The sequence below is a fragment of the Coregonus clupeaformis genome, unplaced genomic scaffold, assembly GCF_020615455.1.
Source record: "Coregonus clupeaformis isolate EN_2021a unplaced genomic scaffold, ASM2061545v1 scaf1209, whole genome shotgun sequence".
Classification (NCBI taxonomy): Eukaryota; Metazoa; Chordata; class Actinopteri; order Salmoniformes; family Salmonidae; genus Coregonus; species Coregonus clupeaformis.
The window spans coordinates 27,217-52,673 of NW_025534663.1; the positions used below are offsets into that span (position 1 = coordinate 27,217).

At 43.0% G+C, this 25,457-nt stretch overlaps 1 pseudogene; it reads right to left on the minus strand.

Moving 5' to 3' along the window:
• Positions 1–400: 400 nt before the first annotated feature.
• Positions 401–25,117, minus strand: LOC123481325 (annotated as a pseudogene).
• Positions 25,118–25,457: the final 340 nt, after the last annotated feature.

Here is a 25,457-nt window from a genome sequence, read left to right on the forward strand (position 1 = left end):
AGCAACAACAATACACGTTTTCACAAGGGGAAGCTACCACCTCTGCCATAAGCCATTATATGGCTGCTTGCCTGACCATCTCTGTACTACATGGTCATCTCTACAACTTTGACAGGTTTAAAGTTACAGACATATTAGGTCCTTACTGAGACATGCTGGTACCATTCAGATATTCCACTCCGGTATTGTGTCATAAGTCCTCAAGTGTGTCTGTGTCATAATCTAACACAGTATGTGTTCTCCTTGAGTCATGGTAGAGTGTATGATTAAAATGGAGAGGCACTTTAATCAGACTTTATACAAGGAATGCATCCCAAATGGCACCTTATTCCCTTTATAGTGCATTACTTTTGACCAGGATCCATAGGGAATAGGGTGCCAGGGCCCTGGGGACGCCCACAAGGAATGGAGGGTGGTGTCAGTGCAGTGCTTGCCAGGGCATACGCAGTTGCAGCGAATGCCTTGCTCAATGAAATCGGCTGCCCTATGCTGAGTGAACAAAACATTAGGAACACCATCCTAACATTGAGTTGCACCCCATTTTGCTCTCAGAACAGCCTCAATTCATCGGGGCATGGACTCTACAAGGTGTCGAAAGCATTCCACAGGGATGCTGGCCAATGTTAACTCCAATGCTTCCCACATTTGTGCCAAGTTGGCTGGATGTCCTTTGGGTGGTGGGCCATTCTTGATACACACGGGAAACTGTTGAGCGTGAAAAACCCAGCAGTGTTGCAGTTCTTGACACACTCAAACCGGTGCGCCTGGCACCTAATACCATACTCCGTTCAAGGGCACTTCAAAATTTTGTCTTTCCCATTCACCCTCTGAATGGCACACATACACAATCCATGTCTTGATTGTTTCAAGGCTTAAAAATAATTTATTCACCTGTCTCCTCCCCTTCATCTACTGATTGAAGTGGATTTAACAAGTGATATCAATTAGGGATCATAGCTTTAACCTGGATTCACCTGGTCAGTCTATGTCATGGAAAGAGTAGGTGTTCCTAATGTTTTGTACACTTAGTCTAGATTTGGTGAGACCAATGACTGCAGCATTGGAGGTGCTGTACACATGACGATTTGGACGTGCTGTACACACAATGATTTGTCACGCCTACGTTTTGCTTGACTAATTACATTGTCAGAGATAACAGGATCAGATAGGACACATCTCATTGGCTGTTCAGGAATTGTACTGTCTATTGATATCATATTTTGAATACAAAATCACATTAGTGATACTTTACCTTTTGGGCCATTGATGCATTGTTAATGATATTCCCAGACTTCTTGGCCAACATCTGAGGTGAAAAAACAAAGTTGATTAAGAAGGGTAGTGGGAAACCAATTTAAGGACATTGACTTTATTGACTTTGTGTTCAAAAAGTGTTTCATCAAATTAGTCAGATATTAGTAATAACTATTAACTACTCACTATTAAATTGAAGGTGCTGTTGCATTCCCTATCTACATAAAAGACAGCTGATTATTATAATAAAAGCCAACTCAAGAGTGGATGGATGCATTGTATGCTAAGGAGCGCTAATTAAGACTACACTTTGTGGTAATTTGGTCAGTTTATGGTTAAAGCCAGGAGTAGTGGCTAGAGGTTAGCATCCTATATCCCATGGCTCAATGCAATGTAGTTAATCCGGGTGGGAGAGCAGTCGAAGGAAAAACAACATGTAAGTCAATTGACCACAGCACCTCTCTCTCTCTCTCTCTCTCTCTCTCTCTCTCTAGACTACAATAGGATAATAAGATAATCAGGGAACAAAAGGGGCAGAATGGACATATGTATTCCTGTAATCCTTAGGTCAGAGGTCATGTGGGGCGGCAGGTAGCTTAGTGGTTAAGAGTGTTGTGCCAGTAACCGAAAGGTTGCTGGTTCTAATCCCCGAGCCGACTAGGTGAAAAATCTGTCGATGTGTCCTTGAGCAAGGCACTTAACCCTAATTGCTCCTGTAAATTGCTCTGGATAAGAGCATCTGCTAAATGACCCCAAAAAAATGTGTAGTGGAGTGATGGATTTGATGGTGGGAGTCAGCTTGGGCAGGAGGTACATGCTGCGGACGTTGACTTCCATGGTGAAATCCCAGTCGGTCTCCTTGGAGTCCAGTTTGGAGCCGAAATGGACGAACCTGGGAGAGGATGATGATGGGCGGTGGCCAATTTGAGGATCCAAAATGGCAGTGTTCCAGGTTGTCATTTTTGCAGTTGCTCTGTGAATCTTTACATTTACATTTTAGTCATTTAGCAGACGCTCTCATCCAGAGCGACTTACAGTTAGTGAGTGCATACATTTTCAATCTTAGATTGCTATCATATTAATATGGTTCTCCAGGTGTGAGATATGACTGCATAAGAGACGACCTGGAGCAACACCAATCGCTTCTCGTTCACCTTTGCCCATCTACCTGTTGACACCTCAGTCGAGCTAGTCTGGTTGTACCAGACATCGCACCACCAAATTCTCATTCAAGTCAACCCTCTTCCACTTCCAGACCAGTGTCACAGATGAGGGAGACAAGAGTGCTTATTCACAGGGCCTGAGCAAAGTGCTGTGCAGATCAGCCTTATACCTGTGAACAAACTGTCTATACTGTGGGTCTTCTGAGGGTGACACCGACCTAAATATTAGGGCAGCATCTTAGTGACCTCCATTAAGGGGATTGGTTGGTGACAGAGTGGAGGGTAAGCCCATGGGATTCTGGGAACAATGTCTGTTGGACATTTACAGTGAGTGGAGAGAGAAGTGCCAAACATGTATCTTGTTTACTGGTTTAAACAAAATAACAAATATAAGTAGTTGTTGTTACTGTAGGTTTACAATGATTAACAACAGTGCCATAGCTATTTAGGGACAGTGGGTGCAAATCAAATGCTGGAAATGAGCCCAAGCTAAAGTGTGGTGGCTCAATGTGTCTTGTTAATTAAATGTGTCAATGTTTTAATTGCATTAGTTCCTACACAAATAAGCGATTTGATGAGAGTGAAACAAGACCAGGAAAAAGCTAAACTTGGAACAACATTGAAAAATACCTCTACATGGTCAAACTCCTTGGCCAGACCTTTCACTTTGTCCTTCTTGGTCACATCCACCACTTTGGTCTCGATAGCTATTTAAATACACGTTAGCCTGGCTAAACCAAACTGAATGCTGGTGAGCACAGCGTTTAGTTTGGCTACATCAACATATGATTAGCTTCAATAAGCCAAACCTAGTACAAGGAGATGTGTCGTAGGGGGATGTATTGCACACTAGATCATGTGAGGCGATTTGTGTCTAGATTAACAGGATTAGTAGGTGCGGGTAGAGGAGCATGCACGGAAAAGAGCAGTAGGACCGTACACTATCTGAGAGGAATATCTAGTCTATATATACAGTAGGCATGGTTAATTAACACCCATTGACCTATATGCTGGATAATCAGTATGGTTGTGGGCTATAAACTACTCTGATCATAGACCATGTCATAGAAATACATTGAGTACTGAAATGTATGGTGAGAGGTTAGAAAGAGGCTAGCAAGATATAAAGCCTTGAATTGTGTTTTTATGCAGCCTTTGAAAATACCAGTATTCTACTACCCTGAGAGGTAAGCGTTAATGAGTTTAACACTGTCAGAGTTGTAATGTTAATGTGAGTCAATTGCTCTCAAATCATAAAAATTGGTCAAGGTTAGGGATAGGTTAGGATTAGATTTAGGGTTAAGGTTAGTGTTAATAGCAAGGTTAGGCATAGAGTTAGTGGACCATCATTGGGAAGTTCTGCAAACCATTCAAATCTGTATGACAAACATAATTTTTGTATGAACAATGGGCACTCGTTCATTCTCAAGATGCCCAGGAGATGGCATAAGTAAACCATAAGAAACTACCAGGGTGGACATTGAGTTCCTTCACTCTACATGGATATCTGTTGCTGTAACTTGGGCTCCCTCTTCGGAAAAGGCCTATAATGTATAAAGATAGAATATCTAGATTTTTCACACAAAAAATCAGTAAAATGTTCAAATGAGACTGTACGTAGGTTTCTTCTCCCCTCACTCCTCTCAGTGTGTTCAGTGTAATGATGGCTTTTTGCCTTCTGATCTGAAACTGCTTGAATAGATATCAGTGGCTCTTGCCCACACGCGCGGACACACGGGCACAGGCACACGCACATGGCACCTCCCTCAAGAAGCATTGCTTCAAGGAACCCAATCAAGACATGGGCAATGTGATCCAATCCCAGCAGTGATTACTAATTAGCTAAGCCCTATAAACTAGGCCCTTATTTTCTGGCAAGACATCGCACCAGAGGAAACCAGAGGAACTCTTGGATGTGTGTAATTAATAATGAATGTGCAAACAGAGCATGGAGTCTGGAGAGAAGTGTTACAGGATATTATTTGGTAGGCGGAAAATCTTTGTTCTGAAAATCTACAGCTCTAGTTTGAGATCCCTGAAAATACCTCTTCAGGGATCTCAAACTAGAGCTGTAGATTTTCATGTCATGGTAAGATGCTGCAAGGCCTTGGTATCAATTGCCTTTATAATATGTCCACAGAGGCTACAGCACTACACTACACTCTTTCCATCACTTTAGAAATGAGGACTTTATTTTAAATAGACACTTCACTTTGCAGCACTATCGTATACTCTAGCGCTTTGCAGAACTTTGCTCATGTTTCTGGCTGATAAGAACCCTCACAAACAAACCTGTTGGTACCGGACACACACACACATATACACACACGCGCGCGCACACACACACACAAACACACACACTGCGGGGGCTTGGCGAGGGAGAGAGTGCACGTCAATGGAAAGAGAGTGCACGTCAATGGAAAAAGAGAGTGCATGTCAGGATAGTGGAGCCCATGGACAGAAACAACAATTCAGTCACCAAAGCGACATATGCCTAACATTTATTTGAGTTAAGGCTGGTTTACACTAGACTGTGTCTACAGACAGTCACTAGATCAAGTATACACCAGCCTTTACAATAGAAAGCTATGTTGGCTCTACCATCCTGAACAAACTGAACAGTTTTCTCTCTCCATATTTTCCCCACAGAGAGTGTAGCTACAGCAATAGCAGGAATCAGCCTAAAGGGCCTAAATGTTCATAACAAGAACCAGGAAGATGCATTAACATTATAAGCTAGAAAATGGACCGTATCATCTATAAATAATTGTGTGTGAAATGTGATTGTGCAGCAGTGTGGTTGTGATGTGTAAATGGAGTAAATATTACCATGCGGCCCTTCCAATGCCCTGGGCGGCTGCTGACAACACAATGGCTTTCCCGTCCAGGCGGCAAATTATGATGCAGGCTTTAATTCCACTGGAAATGGTAATGCTGTGGATGAATAAAAACAATATTATTATTATTATTACTGTTAAAAATCGCAGTCAGTATGGTGAAGTTGACGTTGTTGTTGTGGTCAACTTCTTATTAAAATACTCAGCAGTGGAGGCTTGTCCTAAATAAACATGTAGGTTATATTAACATCGTTTTCAGTCTAGACCTTGATTATATCAATCAGGTGTGTTTGTGCTGGGCCTGAACAAAAGCCTGCAAAGTAACTCTCCAGGACCCTCCCTGTCATATGACGAGATACTGGTAGATCTGCAAGCGATATATACAGTGACCCTATCCTCTCCCTGTTGTAGTGTTATGCTTTATATGAAGAATCCGGAGGCGAATATCACTTTGGTTGACTTTAATGAAACAATATGTAACATAACACAGGCGACTGTCTTCGCTGGAATTTTTACGATGGATGCATGCGGACCGACTTGCCCAATCATCTTTTACAAAAGTATTCAGACCCCTTGACTTTTTCCACATTTTGTTAGGTTACAGCCTTATTCTAAAATGGATTCCTCATCAATCTACACACAATGCCCCATAATGACAAAGCAAAAGCTGGTTTGTCGAAATCTTTTGCTAATTTATTAAAAATAAAAAATTGAAATATCATATTTACGTAAGTATTCAGACCCCTTTACTCAGTACTTTGTTGAAGCACTCTTTGGCAGCGATTACAGCCTCAAGTCTGCTTGGGTATGACGCTACAAGCTTGGCACACCTGTATTTGGGGAGGTTCTCCCATGCTTCTCTGCAGATCCTCTCAAACTCTTTCAGGTTGGATGGAGAGTGATGCTGCACAGCTATTTTCAGGTCTCGTCAGAGATGTTCGATCGGGTTCAAGTCCGGGCTCTGGCTGGGCCTCTCAAGGACATTGAGACTTGTCCCGAAGCCACTCTGCGTTGTCTTGGCTGTGTGCTTAGGTCATTATTCTTTTGGAAGGTGAACCTTAACCCCCAGTCTGAGGTACTGAGTGCTCTGGTGCAGATTTTCATCAAGGATGTCTCTGTACTTTGCTCCGCTCATCTTTCCCTCGATCCTAACTAGTCTCCCAGTCCCTGCCGCTGATAAACATCCCCACAGCATGATGCTGCCACCACCATGCTTCACCGTAGGGATGGTGCCAGGTTTCCTCCAGACGTGACACTTGACATTCAGGCCAAAGAGTTCAATCTTGGTTTCATCAGACCAGAGAATCTTGTTTCTCATGGTCTGAGAGTCTTTAATGCCTTTTGGCAAACTCCAAGCGGGCTGTCATGTGCCTTTTACTGAGAAGTGGCTTCCGTCTGGCCACTCTACCTTAAAGACCTGATTGGTGGAGTGCTGCAGAGATGGTTGTCCTTCTGGAAGTTTCTCCCATCTCCACAGAGGAACTCTAGAGCTCTGTCAGAGTGACCATCGGGTTCTTGGTCACCTCCCTGACAAAGGCCCTTCTCCCCGATTGCTCAGTTTGGCCGGGTGTCCAGCTCTAAGAAGAGTCTTGGTGGTTCCAAACATCTTCCATTTAAGAATGATGGAGGCCACTGTGTTCTTGGGGACTTTCAATGCTGCAGACATTTTTGGTACCCTTCCCCAGATCGGTGCCTCGACACAATACTGTCTCAGAGCTCTACGGACAATTCCTTCAACCTCATGGCTTGGTTTTTGCTCTGACATGCACTGTCAACTGTGGGACCTTATATAGACAGGTGTGTGCCTTTCCAAATCATGTCCAATCAATTGAATTTACAACAGGTGGAATCCAATGAAGTTGTAGAAACATCTCAAGGATGATCAAAATAAATTTAGAGTCTCATAGCAAAGGGTCTGAATACTTACGTAAATAAGGTATTTCTGTTTTTATTTTTACTAAATTTGCTAAAATATCTAAAAACCTGTTTTCGCTTTGTCATTATGGGGTATTGTGTGTAGATTGCTGAGGAAATTGTTTCATTTAATCAATTTTAGAATAAGGCTGTAACGTAACAAAATGTTGAAAAAAGTCAAGGGGTCTGAATACTTTCCGAAGGCACTGTATATGACATCATGACTATACTTGCGCCATGCGCTATAATAAAACAGTTCCAATACAACACACCTGTTATGGTATGTCAAAAACATGTTTTGTTGCCAAAGCAATATGTGCCTGTCATATGAGATGACTGTATGCAGCAGGTGTGGTTAATCTATCACTAGTGCAACAGGTCGAAGGCCACTGAAGTACCATCATTCATTACAAAGTCACGACGAAGAAATACCACATCAAAGTTACATTTAATCTGTGAAGGGTTGGCTTACTGACTAAATGCTTTGACAACTTTTGAAGCCATTTGTTTTCAGACGCTCTCACCTCTTTTTACTCACTAGCCTACCATGACATTTCCACACAGTTCTATTTCAAAACACTTTCAATTCTATTCATTTAAAAGTAAATAAGATCAAACGTTTTATTTCACTTATTCAGTCTGCCAAATTGTGACTGCAGGCAAAGGCATTCTTTTGATCTACAGTAAAGTGTGTGTAAGGAAGATAAATGGACATTTGTAATGAAATGTCAAATGTTTAACATTCATTAATCACATAAGTCTAGACAGGCCTAAATAACTTTGTAGGACTTGAAACAACTTACCTAGGCTCTGCAAAGACACCAGACTAGACAAGTTTAATGTCAATGTCAGGATGTTGTAGGGTGAAATTGCGCCTAGATACTGATCTGGGGTCAGTTTCTCATTTCCCCCACTAATGGTTAAGGATACGATTGGGGGGAGAGGAAGCTGATCCTAGATCTGTTACTAGGGGAAACTTATGAGCTGTCAGGACAGGAGTTGCCTCAGAGGTCGTTCCCTGACCCGTTCCTTTTTCTACATTCCTATTGGCTTCTGCATGAGGAAGTTGAGTTAAAGACATGCTTTGGTGACTAGTAAGTCTTTTTAAACCTCCCACTTTGGGCTGGATGTGTCAATGTGTACTTCATACATGCATAATCTATGAGCAAAATTACTGTTTTACCTCAATTAGCCACATAATCCCTAGTTTGAAAGCGATTGTTTTCTGGAAGCTGTGCAGCGCCATTTTCCCTACATTAACCCCCCACGTGGGCCAGCCCCCTAGCAATTCGAGTTTCAGACAATGAGCTTCAGACCCTCGCTATCTGACTGACAGCTAGCAAAATTAAAACAGATTAGAGCGAGAGAGAGAGCAATGACGTGGTGCACATATCTGCACATTTGGGACGTAGTACACCATTTTCAGGGACCACTTTTTGCTCGTGGGGCTACTTTCAGAAATACTGGTTAAAAGAATACAAAGTACCGGAGAATATCTTTTAAAGAATTTTTTAAAAATAGTGTTAATACAGATAGAGGTTTTCAACCTTCTCTGGTTCCAACATACTTTAACATTTTATAAATGTCATATTATTCTTAAACAAACGATTAATCACGTTAACAGATTAAACACAACAAACTGTTTAAACAAATTTTTTTGCGATGAGGATATTTGGTGTATAGTTTGCTAGGACCAGACAGTAATATCCACATGTGTTATTGGGGTCAAAATAGAGGAAGTACCAAAGTACATGCATTAAGAGGGCAAAATGCCATCACAGAAGGAAATGGTTAATATCCTGAACATGGTCTGTTCAGCCACTCATCAGAAGAAACAAGTCAGTTACCTAAGTGCCCTCTTGAACTCAGACTAAATACAGAAGACAGGCCTGTCATGCTTACGACGTCATAGGCGCACATTCATAGACTTGAGCTCTGCAGCCCAATCAATTCTAGTGGCTCCTAATGGGGACCTAATGAAACAGTGGGAATAAATAAATCATAGGGAAAAGGACCGAGGCACCACTTGACATGGACCATCATTGGCCGAGACATAGATGAGCGACAGTGGTGAAAAACAGGTTTATGTACCCTTCCGTTATCAAACCAATGAGAAGATGGCTTGACGCCATAGGCTACGACCCTGGTGAAAAGTAGTGCACTTTAAAAGCAAGCTGACTGTCAAGCCTTTTTACAAAGTACATTTTCTTGGATTCAAACATATTAATCAAAGAGAACTGTTGAAACAGATGCTGCATCATGTCTGTTTAAGGGGACTCGGAGTATGAATTCATACGTAGCATGTTTGTAATTGCTTCATTGAGAAAAAAAGCTCTGTGTTATTACTCGAGGGGTGGACCAAAAATCGATTACATTTTTGCAAGAAGATGAATGTGTATTGCAATTGGTGTTTAACATTTTAAACAAACACACACGCTTACAAGCATGGACTTGCGCTGTCAGACGTACGCACGCACACATGCATGCTTACGCACCCATACATGCACACACATGCATGCACGCGCACGTAAATGTGCACACACACACACGTGCACACATACACACACACACACACACACACACACACACACACACACACACACAGAACTCTGTTATTTCTGTTACGGTATGTTTATCTTTCAGAATACCCTCACCTTAACCAGCCACTGCAGTTGAGACATCATTCCACACTGATTGTCTGTTATCGGGAACATGAGTAAAAAGAAACACTTACTGTAATCACTTTGTTCTCCTTGCATGAATCTTTAAGAGTCTATTGAAGCACCCGATGCGTCAATCTAAGTAACATTTTTTTAAATCCCCCATAAAAACCTGTCGGTTTAAGCTAGTACAAAAGAGGACTCGCAATTTCAACCAATCACACACAATTACCATATAATATGGTTCAATCAAGCCACATGTCAACAAACTTAACAAATTTGACAAAACATTGCATAATGCCCTGCGAATGTAAAAATTGTCGTAGCAAAAGCAAGCATTTTTGCCCGGAAATGTCACAAAAATTCCCTGTGAAATCCAGGATGGACTGAATAGGCATTTCCGCCATTACAAATTCAAAAGGGAAAATAATAAATGTAATTAGCAGATGGTAGGTATAAAAGCTTTATAGAATTGTCAATTGACGGTGAAAGGGACTACAAATCAATTAGGCCGGACCTCGTTATGTTAAGTTATACAATGGGTGGGTCTAATCCTGGATGCTGATTGGTCTATTCCACAAGTTACCACCGGTTAAATCTATGATGTTGAAATGCCTATTTACTCTGTTCCATCTGACTGCGCAATCCGCTATCTCATAAGCTTAGCCAGGAAATGTATATACCAGATCCACACTGTAAAAAGCATCTAGACATTATCTCCCATTTCTTTTAGACTAGCATTTGGTTTTCAACAGCTGAGATTTGTAATAACCTTGCTGTCTGTCTCTCCGACATTTGCAACATTGTTTCAATATTGAAATTCAGTCTCCAGCTGTCTTATGGTAATGAACATGTTTGGAGTAGGGACAGACAGACAGGCAGGCAGCTTTTCTCAGCCATTCAACATACTTTTTATGGATATATACAAAGAAATGTCAATAGAAAACCCGAAATGCAGCAAGTTTGCTGTCATTCCAGCTTCAGTTTGAAGTGATTGTGTTAGCTGTAGTTGGCTATGTCTTCTGAACAGTGGCCTGGAGAGGGAGCAAATGTTTTATACCAGGCGAAATCGCACATAATTAGCTCATTGTTATGGTTGTATCCAAAAACAATTACTAGAAAACAGCTTAAACAAACGCAAATGCAACAACTTTTCTGTTAATCTGGCTGCGCTGTTTGATGTGACTGTTAGCCAAAGTTTGCTAGCTGGCAAGCAAGGGATAAGAACATTGCCAGCCATCATGGCAACGGAACATTTAGATCGTATAACTGGGTCCATAGATTTCTATGGATATTTACAAAGAAATATACATTGAAAAAAGGTACAACGAAACAAAGTGATTGTGTTAGCTGCGTTGTTAGCTAGCTCCTCTGAACAACAGTCGTCCCTGACGAGTGACACATTTTCTATGCCAGGCAAAATTGAGCACTCATTAGCTCATTGTTATGGATGTATCCAAATAAATGTCACTAAAAAACAGCTTACACAAATGCAAATGCAGCTACTTTTTACATGACCGTAAGTTAGCCGTAGTTGTCTGGCTTCAAGCATGGGAAGCGTTGCCAGCCAGTGGCAATGGAACATTTAGAGCGAGCGGCTGGTTGCGTCCATAGATACAGAACCCGAATAACTGGGTGGCGTCTCTGGCAGCGAACGAACGACCGGCCGACTTGTGTAGCAACCTTAGATATGTGTCGGGACTATACAGTGAGGGAAAAAAAGTATTTGATCCCCTGCTGATTTATTGTACGTTTTCCCACTGACAAAGACATGATCAGTCTATATAATTGTAATGGTAGGTTTATTTGAACAGTGAGAGACAGAATAACAACAAAATCCAGAAAAGCGCAAATATGTTATAAATTGATTTGCATTTTAATGAGGGTAAATAAGTATTTGACCCCCTCTCTCAATGAGAAAGATTTCTGGCTCCCAGGTGTCTTTTATACAGGTAACGAGCTGAGATTAGGAGCACACTTCTTAAAGGAGTGCTCCTAATCTCGGGTGTTACCTGTATCAAAAGACACCTATCATCAGAAGCAATCAATCAATCCAGATTCCAAACTCTCCACCATGGCCAAGACCAAAAAGAGCTCTCCAAGGATGTCAGGGACAAAGTTGTAGACCTACACAAGGCTGGAATGGGCTACAAGACCATCGCCAAGCAGCTTGGTGAGAAGGTGACAACAGAAATTACAAAAAAAACTGCATCAATCTCCCTCGGCCTGGGGCTCCATGCAAACCACCTCGTGGTGCAATGATCATGAGAACGGTGAGAATCATCCCAGAACTACATGGGAGGATATTGTCCAATGAGCTCAAGGCAGCTGGGATCCATAGTCACCAAGAAAACTCCAATGTAACACACTACGCCGTGAAGGACTGAAATCCTGCAGCACCCGCACAAAGGTCCCCCCTGCTCAAGAAAGCACATATATACAGGCCCGTCTGAAGTTTGCCAATGAACATCTGAATGATTCAGAGGGAACTGGGTGAAAATGTTGTGGTCAGATGAGACCAAAATCGAAGCTCTTTGGCATCAACTCATCACTCTCCGTGTTTGGAGGGAGGAGGAATGCTGCCTATGACCCCAAGAACAACATCCCCACCGTCAAACATGAGGTGGAAACACTTATTTTGTCCCTCTTCGCTCAGCTGGTAGAGCACGGCGCTTGTCAGTAGTGGGCATCCCGATCCCCGGGTCACCTCTTTACACCTAAAAAATAAATGTATGCATACATGACTGTAAGTCGCTTTGGATAAAAGCGTCTGCTAAATGGCATATTATTATTATTATTATACCATTATTATGCTTTGGGGGTGTTTTTCTGCTAAGGGGACAGGACAACTTCACCGCAAAGACCCAAAACCTGCTTCTCGGGCATTATCACTTAAAATAACTACCTGACTTTGAAAAAACAGTGCTTCCATTCATTTCCATTTTAGGATGCATCCTCTGTCTAACTTCCTGGGATATGGACTCAGTTATTTTTTAACTCAGCAAATTATTGTTTGAGTGTATTTTATGCCAAATGAAGCCTTTTGGTGCTAACAGATTTTTTGTAAATATGGTGCAAGATGCTGTATAGTAGAGACCACTGCTGTTGGTTTGGGGATGTTAAAATGTGTGAGTGAGTGTGTGTGCTACGCTTGTGTGGTATGTGATGGTGTGGGTGTTATGATAGGATAGAAAGACTGCATCATCCCCCCAATTAATCAGATCCCCTTCGTTTGATTTAATTGCTCCTTGATTGGATCCCTGTGAGACATCTCTCACTCCCAATTTCACGGGAACAGAATTAGCATGGATCTCCCTCCAAGTGCTACTATAATTCTGAAGGTGGCATTCCCGATAGTCATTCGCGTTCTAATCATGACACATTTTACAGAACAAGCGTACATATCGAAGGCTGTAACAAATCGTAATCTACACACTTATAGTTATATTGATTGATTCAGATGTTAGGCTCAATTTAGTTAATTGTTAGTGTAAAAGTTATCTGAGATCTATGTTGCTGTGAACAACAATAATGCTTTATAACTTGTATATTATTCCTTCTCACAATGTAGCATAACACCAAGGTAAGAAGACACATTTTATTGTTAAAGTACTGGAGTTTCAATTACTACTAGATTTTTCTCCAGCATAAGCGTCAGTGTAGCTGTAGCCCTATCTTTTTAATGTTCTATTCCCAGAAGAAAACCACATTTCAAGGATTGTATCTGTACCCTAGAGAAGAAGCTCTGGTCCGTGAGCCGGTAAGCAGAGCACTCTAAGTGTCGGCCGCCTGTAGCTCAGTTGATTACCAAGCCATGGAAAGATGGTAAGAGAGGGCTTGCTGTGAGATAATGAAATGGCTTTTGGTCTTTTCTAGTTCTTTTCAAAGGGAACACTAAAATACTTAAAAGAAATCCCCCATTTTCTCCACTGGCGACAAGACTGAATAATGCTTTGAATTTCACCTAGAAAAAGCTTCTATGCTCTAGGGACAATTACTCTTGACATTTGCAGTACAGTACATTACCTTTACATTTTACTACAAAGTAAGTAAGTAAGGTCATTACAAAATAATTGTATAATTAAAGATAAATCAAATCAAATCGTCAAGTTAACTAGCAATGCAGTTTTAAGAAAAATACCCAAAAAAATACCTAAAAAATAAATACAAAGTTTCAAATAAATTAAAGCTTTCGCAGTAAAATAAAATAATAAGCGAGGCTATATACAGGATCAATGTCGGTTTAGTCGAGTAATTGAGGTAGAGTTATTAAAGTGACTATGCATTGATAATAAACAGAGAGTAGAGCAACAAAAAGATGGAGGGGCGGGGGAAATGCAAATAGTCTGGGTAGCCATTTGATTAGATGTTCAAGAGTCTTATGGCTTGGGGTAGAAGCTGTTTAGAAGCCTCTTGGACCTAGACTCGGCACTCCGGTACCGCTTGCCGTGTGGTAGCAGAGAGAACAGTCTATGACTAGGTGTCACGGAATTTCTATCTCTAATTAAACTCAAGCTTGAATATTCCCAGAGGTTGTAAAGCCTGGTTTTAATCATGAATTATTCAAGGTCCACAACCAGCAAGAATTATTTGTATTATTTAATCATGAGAGCTCTGCCGCCAAAACACATACACAGCTTTTATATATGACTTCACACAAAGGAACTTTGCTCTGCCCACCTTTAGGCGGTCTGTAAATTTCCACAGTATAGAATGTTTAAATCGTTTCTAAGTCTCCTTCCTCCTGGAATGTTTGTCTCAGCAGTTTCTTACTCACCCCTCTGTTAGTGGGTTTATATTAGTCAGTGACAAATATCATTAGCTGGGCTTGGTTCAAACCCTGGATGGGAGACCAATAGGTTTCTTTAGATGGATACATTCTCCAGTAGGAGGTGCTGCCCAGCACATTTTATTTTTTGATAGTGGATTTAACGTTGAAGATTTGACATTGTTTTAAAGGTACAAATTCAACATATTTTATACAAAGTTGGTCTATGTTGATATGGGACTCCATGATGACATAATCCTGTTGAAATGTCACCCTCAAAACAACAGATAATAATAATATAATATGCCATTTAGCAGACGCTTTTATCCAAAGTGACTTACTGTCATGTGTGCATACATTTTTTTTTTGTGTATGGGTGGTCCCGGGATCGAACCCACTACCTTGGCGTTACAAGCGCCGTGCTCTACCAGCTGAGCTACAGAGGACCACAGATGATTACCTTTTTTAAATCTAATGTATTTTCCATGTAGATTCACACATCACATTCGTTGAAAAATTATTTTGAAACAACGGTGAGTTCAACCAGTTTGTGCCCAGTGGGAAGAGTTTTTATGGATAACTACCTGAACATTGTGGAGGAAGAACACACACAAACACTCACAATACCATTGACACTGCATTACAATACATTACCATTACATTTTACTCCTAAACAAGATCATTATGAAATTATTAGATAATTAAGATACTTGGAAAGAACAGTGGAGCTTTTTGGATTTAGAGGATAAGAGGAATCTTGACCAATTTAAAAAAAGATTATGAGTATGAAGACTTTAAAAAGTGATGATGACAGGGGATATTTAGTCTCTCCGGCTGCTCGGTTCACCTGCACGGTGCCTTGCAACTCATCTCAAGGGTTGATAGAAAGATTGATCAAAGCCTGACTGTATAATAATGCTTAACTCATTGTCGAAGAACCATGCTCTCTAATCACACATTGATAATATTCAGTCCCAGCTCAGGGGCCTCATTGTAAACAAGGGATAAGTACATATATAGGTTAAAATGAATGTTGTGTTGTTATTGTAATGCTAACAGTGACTGGACCTGGTTAGGAAATACAGTGGGGAGAACAAGTATTTGATATACTGCCGATTTTGCAGGTTTCATACTTAAAAAGGTAGAGTGTAATATAGGAACTTCAACTGTGAGAGAGAATTAAAACAAAATCCAGAAAAATACATTGTATGATTTTTTAAGTAATTAATTTGCATTTTATTGCATGACATAAGTATTTGATCACCTACCAACCAGTAAGAATTCGGTCTACAGACCTGTTAGTTTTTTTAAGAAGCACTCCGTTTCCACTCATTACCTGTATTAAATGCACCTGTTTGAACGTTACGTATGAAAAGAGACCTGTCCACACACTCAATCAAACAGACTCCAACCCCTCCACAATGGCCAAGACCAGAGAGCGAGTAAGGAATCAGGGATAAAATTGTAGACTTGCAGCAAGGCTGGGAGGGGTACAGGACAATAGGCAAGCAGTTGATGATAAAAAATAATTGGTATGTAGCAGACGTCTTATCCAGAGCTGATTTACAGGAGCAATTAGGGTTAAGTGCTTGCTAAGAATGACAGATTTTTCACCTAGTCGGCTCGGGGATTAGAACCAGCGACCTTTCGGTTATGGCACAACGCTTTAACCACTAAGCTACCTGCCGCCCCGAGAAGGCAACAACCGTTGGACGCAATTATTAGAAAATGGAAGAAGTTCAAGATGACGGTAATCACCCTCGGTGGGGCTCCATGCAAGATCTCACCGGGTGGGGCATCAATGATCATGAGGAAGGTGAGGGATCAGCCGAGAACAGACGGGCAGGACCTGGTCAATGACATGAAGAGAGCTGGGACCACAGTCCCAAAGGAAAAAAAATATAAACACTACCATGGATTAAAATCTGCAGGCACGCAAGGTTGCTCAAGCCAACACACGTCCAGGCGTCTGAAGTGCCAATGACCATCTGGATGATCCAGAGGAGGAATAGGAGAAGGTATGTGGTTGATGAGACAAAAATAGAGCTTTTGTTAAATACTCGGTGTTTGGAGGAAGAAGAAGGATGAGTAAAACCAAGAACACCATCCCAACAGTGAAGCATGGAGGTGGAAACATCATCTTGGGGGATGTTGAAAGGGGAAGAAGAAATTGAGGGGGAGGATGGATGGGGGCCATGTACGCGAGATTTGGCCAACAACCTCCTTCCCTCAGTAAGAGCATTGAAGATGGGTGAGGGGGTTCCAGCATGACAATGACCCGAAACAAAGCAGGGCAACTAAGAGTGGCTCGTGAAGAAGCATCTCAATTGGAGTGGCTAGCCAGTTCAGACCTGAACAATAGAAAATCTTTGAGGGAGTGAAAGTAATTGCCAGGCGACAGCCCCGAAAACTGAAGATGGAAAAGGTTGTATGGAAGGGGAAAATCTAGTGGGGAGAAACGAAGACCTTAGGAAAGTATGATCTCTGTAATTGCAAACAAAGGTTTTGTGCCAAATATTAAGTTGCTTTTCTGATGTATCAAAATTTATGTATGCAAAAAATGCAAATTAATACTAAAGATCATAAGGATTTTTGGATTTTGTTAGATCCATCTCTCACAGTTGAAGTGTACCTATGATAAAAATTACAGACCCCTACATGCTTTGTAAGTAGGAAAACCTGCAAAATCGGCAGGTGTATCAAATACTTGTTCTCCCCCACTGTACATACAGTGCCTTGCAAAAGTATTATTCATTTTGTTGCATTACAGCCGAATTAAATTGATTATTGGATTTATGTAATGGACATACAGAAAATATTCCAAATTGATGAAGTGAAATGAAAAAAATAACTTGTTTCAAAAAATGCTACAAAATAAATAATGGAAAGGGTGGCATATGATTACCTTGCTATGAAGCCCTAAATAAGATCTGGTGCAACCAATTACCTTAGAAGTACATAATTAGTTAAATAAAGTCACCTGTGTCCAATGTAAGTGTAAATGTACATGATCTAGCATATATACACCTGTTCTGAAAGGCCCCAGAGTCTGCAACACCACTAACAAGGGGCACCACCCAAGACAGCACATGAAGAAAGGAGATCTCCAAACAGGTCAGGGACAAAGTTTGGAGAAGTACAGATAGGGGTGGGATGAAAAAGATAGAAACTTTGAAATCACGGAGCACCATTAAATCATTATTAAAAAATATAGACCACAACAAACCAGACAAGAGAGGGGCCCACACCAAAACTCACGGACTAGGCAAGGAGGGCATTAATCAGAGGCAACAAAGAGACCAAAGATAACCCGAAGAGTGCAAAGCTCACAGTGGAGAATGAATAGGGACTTTAAGCCGTACATACAGAGCTGGTTTAGGAAGAGTGGCAGAAAAAAGCCATTGCTTAAAGATAAAAATAAGCAAACACGCTTGGTGTCCGCCAAATGCCAAGTGGGAGACTCAAACATATGGAAGAAGGTACGGAAGATGAGACTACAACTGAGTTTTGGCATCAAGGAAAACGCTAGTAGGGGCAAACCCAACACTTCATACGAGAAAATCTACAGTGAAGCATGGTGGTGGAGCATCATGCTGTGGGGACGTTTATGGCAGGGACTGGGAAACTGGTAGAATTGAAGGAATGATGGAGTGGCGCTAAATATAGGGAAATTCTTGAGGGAAACCTGTTTCAGTCTTGCTAGAGATTTGAGACTGGGACGGAGTTCACCTTCAGCAGGACAATGACCCTAAGCATACTGCTAAAGCAACACTCTGAGTGGTTTAAGAAATTCAATGTTTGGAATGGCTAGTAAAGCGAGACATTTTTACATTTTAGTCATCTTATCAGACATACCAAGAGACTTGCAGCTGTTATTTGCTGCAAAGGTGGAAAAGTATTGATTTGGGGGGTGAATAGATGATAAGGATGGGTGTATTTTGTTGTTTACTCCAAAAAAAATATTTTATCTCAAAGTGGTAGGCATGTTGTGTAAATCAAATGATATAAGCCCCCAAATTCATTGTAATTCCAGGTTGTAAGGCAACAAAATAGGAAAAATGACAAGGGGGGTGAATATTGCAACCACTGGAAACCCCCTAATAGCAGCTACATTTCAGTAACTACATTCAAGCACTACAGATATCTAGCTGGAAAAAGAAATTCACCAGCACATGCATCTGCCCTGTCAGCTTTTTCGTGTATTGTAATGAATAATGAAGAGTGGTAAGATAATGCAGAATAGCATGTTTATTAGAGTACAGACAAGGGAATAGTTAATCGGGGTGGGCGGGCTGTGGTAAAACGGGCCAGGCATAGACAGGCAGAGGTACCAATGGAGCAGGCTTAGTCGGATGAAGGGCACAGGCACAGGATCAGAGGACGGTAATCACTGGGGTGAAGAGATAAAAGGGTAGTCAAACAACAAGGTACAGGTGGATAACGAAAAAAACAAAAATAATGGAACAATAAAAAATGAGACACCTTAAATCCTACACTAATTATGACATAGAACAGGGAACCAGATGAGTCTGATGACCCCCCCTCTCTGCAGATCGGGGATGTGTAGACTCTGTCTAGACCCTGCCAACCCCGATCCCTCACAGATCCCCCCCCAGGGCCGGCCCTGACGGCCTTCTACCCCTACGGGTGGTTCCCCTGGGCGGGGTTTGGATGATCTGGGATGCCAGCGGGGAAAGTGGCTTGAGAGCGGGATAATGTCAGGAAACAGGAGCTCAGGTCCATATCCCTCCCAGTCCACGAGATATTCGATGCCCCCTGCTCGGTCTTGACTCCAGTATCTCATGGACTGTATAGGTGGTGTCCTGTTATCCTCCAAAGGTGGTGTAGATGGTGGTTGAGGATTGGTGGATAAGGAAATGGACAGGTTTCAAGAGGGAAAGGGAACGTAGGGTTTATCCTGCAGTGTGAGGGAGTAACAGACGGTAGGTGACAGGGTAATAGCCCTCTGAACTTTGAAAGGACCAATGTACTGGGTTGGAGCCCAGCAACCAGGTGGAGACAGCCACACTCGCGGGGCTGAAAGTGGGAGGGAGGTCTCCGGCGCGGTGTAGGTTTTTGTGTTGTGAGGTTTGACTGAGATGTTGATGGGGCTCCAGACGAGAGGAACCACTCGGCCCACCGCCGGTAATCCCGATGTGGTATCCCACGGAAACAGGGTTGATACCAGAACACACTGGAAGGGGTTAGGGAGGTGTGAAGGAGTGAGGTTCTGGAGCATACTCTACGAGGAAGGAATCGACTCCACTCTTGGGGCCATGCCGCGAACATGTTGCGGAGAATTCCAATCCCCTGGTTGAGCGCTCTGTTGCCCATTGGCCTGGGGATGATATCCGGAGGTTAGGCTAAGAGATGCCCAGGTTCGAGAAGGCTTCCATAGGGAAAAAGGGGTGGGAAACAAATCCCCGGGACACCAAACTGCCGGAACACCTGGGTAAACATAGTTCAGCCATCTGAGTGGCGAAGGAAAGTAGGGTAAACGACATTTGGAGAAACGATAGACCACGAAATACAGTATGGGCCCTCTGATTCTGGTAGGTGGTAAAAAGTATAGAATGTGCGACCATGGTGCTGAGGAGTTGGAATGGATCAGTACCCCCCGGTAGTGAAAGGATGGAGAACAAGACAGGATAAGAAATGACATGAGGGAATCCCACCAGTATTGCGATGAGTGGAGTGAGTGATTCCGGGATGACCAGATCCCAGCGACGTGATGGCACCATTCCATCAGTTGAGGTCGAAGAGGAGCTGGCACAAACACCTTAGACCCCCGGGGTTTCTGGAGGGGCTGGTTCCGCTTGCAAGCTCTCCTGAATCGTGTATAATAGCCACCCACCGGACAGCACGGTAACTCATGGGGAGAATAGGTTTGGTCCACGGGTTTTCGTGGCGCTCAAAGCGGGAAACCGCCTTAATTTGGAGGGGATATAAGAGACAGGATGAAAAAGAAGAATAAAGACCATGCCTGTGGGAAGTGTTATGAAGATACTCCAGGTTGGGTGGTCGGGAGCACTTGGAACGGATGCTCTGCCTCAAATCAGCCAGAGCAACACCACCAGTAATTCCCCGATTACAGCCATAGCTGTCGCAGAATTCAGCTTCCTTGAAAAGAAAGCACAGGGTCGTGATTTAGGCGGCTCACCTTGGTGTTGGGATAACACGTAACCAACCCGAACCAACTTCAGATGAACGGTAAGGTAGGGTGCTGACATAGAATAGGAGCGGTGTGTAAAGCGGTGTTTCAACCCTCAAACGCACCACTGCGCCCTCCGGCCCAGTTAGGATCGGGGACTCTTGGAGCTGGTCATCGCGACAGGGGCGATGACCCTAAGAACCCTGGAGCCCTCACCGTCTGGGGTTGAGGCAGTTTGTACGCTTGCACCTTGGATTATCAGTAACCCCCGGCCGGGAGTGAGTATGGCCCAAGGAAGGAAATCGTAGTGACATGGAATACCTTTCTGGCTCTCACTCGAACAGAGAATGTTGTAGGAGCGATCAGAACCCGTCGTACATGGGACACAGTATCAGAGAGTTAGAATATATTAGGATGTATAATGTACACAATAACAAAGATAATCATGTCCCTGAAAATGTATTCATGAACGCCTGGAATACTGAGGGCGCGATGGTAAGTATAGGGATGACACAATATTGGAGTCCTCGATGTGTGATGAAGTTCATTCACTCTCAATACGCACAGATTGTAGCACCGAGGTCAGTTTACGTACATGGAGGCCTGTCCCACCGTTAAGGGCTGCTGGAATAAAGGAAGAGGGTAACGATTTTTATGGTAATATGCAAACCCGATATGTATAAAAGACCAGTCCGCCATCCTTTTTCCTCACAAAGAAAAAACTGGATGCGGGGGGGAGACGATGGCAAAGGCCCTTGCAGTAGCATCCCATCAATATATGGCTCATGCTCGCCGGCGGTGACAACGGGTAGATTTTCCACGAGGAGGTGTAGCTCGGATAGAGATAATCCCGCAGTCCAGGCCCGACGAGGTGGATAAGATGGTAGCCCTCTCCTTGGAGAACACCCGCGCGTGAATCCTGGTATTCTGTAGGGACCACAGTAGACATCCGCACCCTGCGTATCCTCCACAGTAGACATTTTGCACGGAAATTGAGGAACCTGCCCTAAACACTCCAAGGATATCGCCATTTCAGGAGATGACGTAGGAGGACAGAGGTGGCCGAGAACTAGTGGTCCCGTGGAGGATGACGAAAAAAAAGATGTTTCTGGTGTATGGAGCCACTGTAACTGATAGTAGGGTGCGGAATGAACCCAGTGCCCATGGGGTCACCGCCTAGCGGATGACTCGCAGGGGAGGTTGAATGGGATAAGTGAACTCCCAACTCTCAGCAAGACTCATATCAGAAAGCTGGCAGCCGCGGAATAATAATTTCAAGATTTTCTCCACAGATAAGTAATGAAATAATTTGTTTGATGTAATGTTAAAACTTGATTCTCACTCACCGGTACGAGGCGATATGGTGAGAGTTAGGTAGATGACATGACGAACAAAGACGACTGACCATAAAAGCAACGAGTGTTCACCGAACTAGAGGACGCCAGTTGCATAGGTTCCTCCTCAGATTTCCCCTCCGCTCTGTGCATTGCATAGGACCAGGGATCGAGGACTCCCGGACTGTGGATGCCTTGTGTTGCACTATAAGATTATAATAGAGATGGCTATTTTGATAAATCATGAAGCGGAGTGATATCCCTCGACAAGCCAACCCAGCTGTACGCCCCTCGCGCAGCCCCTGGAAAATGAGAAAGAAGATGCTACCGGCTGCTAGAAGAATCTAAAGCGGAGCGGATGTGCGACGGCCTGCTGAAGTCGATAGTGGTCTCCCACACTACGCCCAGATACTGGGTGGTCGTAACACCTCTTGAAACAGTCTCTTGAACTGAACCTCCGGATTCAACTCGGGGACCTCAGCTGCCAAAGGCAGTAGCCAATCAGTGCTCTTTCCCGCGAGCAGAGAAATAGAAATCACCCTGCACGCATCGGAAAAATATGAAATAGAATATACAGAGAGAGTAGAAACCCGAATTTGCAGGTTCCCGGCGTTTTGTAGGTAGAGAAATCGAGGTGAATGAGAGGATGACTCGGGTGGTGCCTTCAGCCGCACCAGCGTGATAGTGTAGGAGTTGATCATCCGGTCCTGTATCTCCCATCGCTCTGTAATTCCGCTGGATCCATGGTAGCGGGAGGTAGTTGTAATGAATACTCGGACAGAGTGGTAAGATCCAACGCAGAATAGCGATGCTTTATTAGAGTACAGACAAGGGAATAGAGGGGGGGGGGGTCAAAACCCCAGGATAGACAGGCAGAGGTAAATGGAGAGGAGTCGTAGTGAGGGCACAGGCACAGGATCAGAGGACGGTAATCACTGGGGTAGACAAGCAGAGGATTAAGCAATTGGGAGTAAACAACAAGGCAAGTGGATACACGGGAATAAAAACAACAAACCCTCTCTCTGAAAAAAACTTAGCAAGTACAATGGAAAAACTGACGACGAGCTTTGAGCACACCTAAATCCTACACTAATTACTGACAGGTGTGCTCAGAACTCAGGTGAACCAGACTCGAGTCTGATGATCCCCCTCTCTGTAGATCGGGATGTGTAGACTCTGTGACCTGCCAACCCCGATCCCACAACCCTCCCCAGGAGCCGGCTCCTGACGGCCTCTACCTCTACGGGTGGTTTCTTGGGTCGTTGGCCAATGATCTGGGTGCTCAGCGTGGGAAAGAGGCCTTGAGACGGGATAGAGCACGGAACCCAGGACCGCTCCCAGGTATATCCCCCCCAGTCCACGAGAACGAGTGACCCCCGCGCTTGACTCCAGATGTGGATGTATAGGGGTGCCTGTTCAGCCCGGTGGTGTAGTAGGTGTGAGTGATTGGTGGATAGATCGTAATGGACAGGTCAACAGGGAAAGGGAAGAGTTATCAGTGTGAGGGAGTAACAGACGGTAGGTGAAGAATATACCGAACTTTGAAAGGACCAATTGGGTTGGAGTTTGCAGGTCCGCCGGAACGCAGGTTGGTAGACAGCACACCGCTGCCCGGGGTGGATAAGGGAGTAGGTTCAAGCGGGTCGGGCGTAGGTTTTGCTGTTGTGAGGCTTGACTGAGATGTGATGGGCGCTTCCCAGACCTGCGCACTCCGACGAACCACTCGTCCACCGCCGGTACCATCCCTGATGTGGTATCCCACGAAACAGGGGTTGAGTATCCCTAGAACACAAGGGAGGTGTGAATGAGTGAGTTCTGAGAACTCTACCCAAGGAAGGAATGACTCCACTCCTGCGGCTGCCGCGAACATGTTGCCGCAGATATTTCCCAACTTCCCTGGTTGAGCCGCTCTGTCTGCCCATTGGACTGGGGATGATATCCGGAGGTTAGGCTAACCGAGATGCCCAAGCGCTCGAGAAGGCCTTCCATACCCGGGATACAAACTGGGGTCCCCGGTCGGAAAAAACCGGAAAAACTGGAACACCTGGTAAACATATTAGCCATCTGAGTGGGTTAGGCAAACGGGTCACTAACCGCACATTTGGAGAAACGATCGATGACCAGAGAATTACAGTATGGCCGATTCTGGTAGGTCAGTAACAAAGTCCATAGCAATGTGCGACCATGGTCGTTGAGGAGTTGGCAATGGGATGAGCTTACCCTCCGGATGACTCTCTCTTGCTCGCTAGCCTCTCCTCTTTCTTTCTGTGCAATTTCCTTAGTACAAAACTCAAAACAAATATCAAAAAAGGCAGTTGTTTAAAAACTAGTACAACACAAAAATATACAGTCACTTTTTCACCAAACTTAATCAGTGTTTTGTCTACAAATACATGTTGCATCATTGCAATACATGTTCATATAAAGTAATTGCCGCTCGCAATGCAATGCTTACATGACATTTGATATGATTCTCTTCTCTATTGTAAAATAATTTTATATTACTTAATCAGACCACTCTTAACTGATTATCACTTAAACATTTTGTAAACCTATAGATTTTACATTTAAACTGGTTTGTCTACTACAGATTTGAGAACTATATAATGAAAATGTATATTGTAAAGTAGAAAAATATGATATATATGAATGTATATAGAATGATGATATTGACAAGTTCAGAGATTTACTGTATGTAACAAATCAAATCAACGCAATTTGTCGGAGACACAGATTAGCAGATGTTACAGGAAAGTGCAGCAAAATGCTTGTGTTTCTAAGTAATAAAATAATAAATAAATATGCGAATAATCCAGAAAGTCAAAACAATAAAGAAATGCATCCCCCATACAGTAAACATGGATCCAAAATGAAGTTGTTGGGGGTTCACACTGCTTTATAAAATTGATTTAATAAGTACTGTAATATATGCCATTTACGTAGCAGACACTTTTATCCAAAGTGACAACAATCCACACATTTTGGTATGTGACCCCAGTGAGAATCGAACCCACATCCTGGGGTTGCTTGTGCCATGCCCCTTATGAACTGAGCCACGTACAGGACCACTACAATAATAGTACAATACAATACTGTAAAATAAATACATGATTACAATACAGGAAGATTATGATTGCATCCCCATGAGCGTACACACTCCTTCAGGCCATGGATGAGGAGTGCAATGACATCAATCAGATACAGTATGTAGGTTGGATTTGCCATGCCAAAAGGTTTTTCCCCAGGTGCATGAACAATGAGGATATTTACTTGCGATTTCGATGAGAACCTATGGACAAATGCTCAAGACAGGCTTGATGCAAACTAGTGGTTGCTAAGATTTTTTTTTATTTTTTCATTTCATTACATTGTCAAA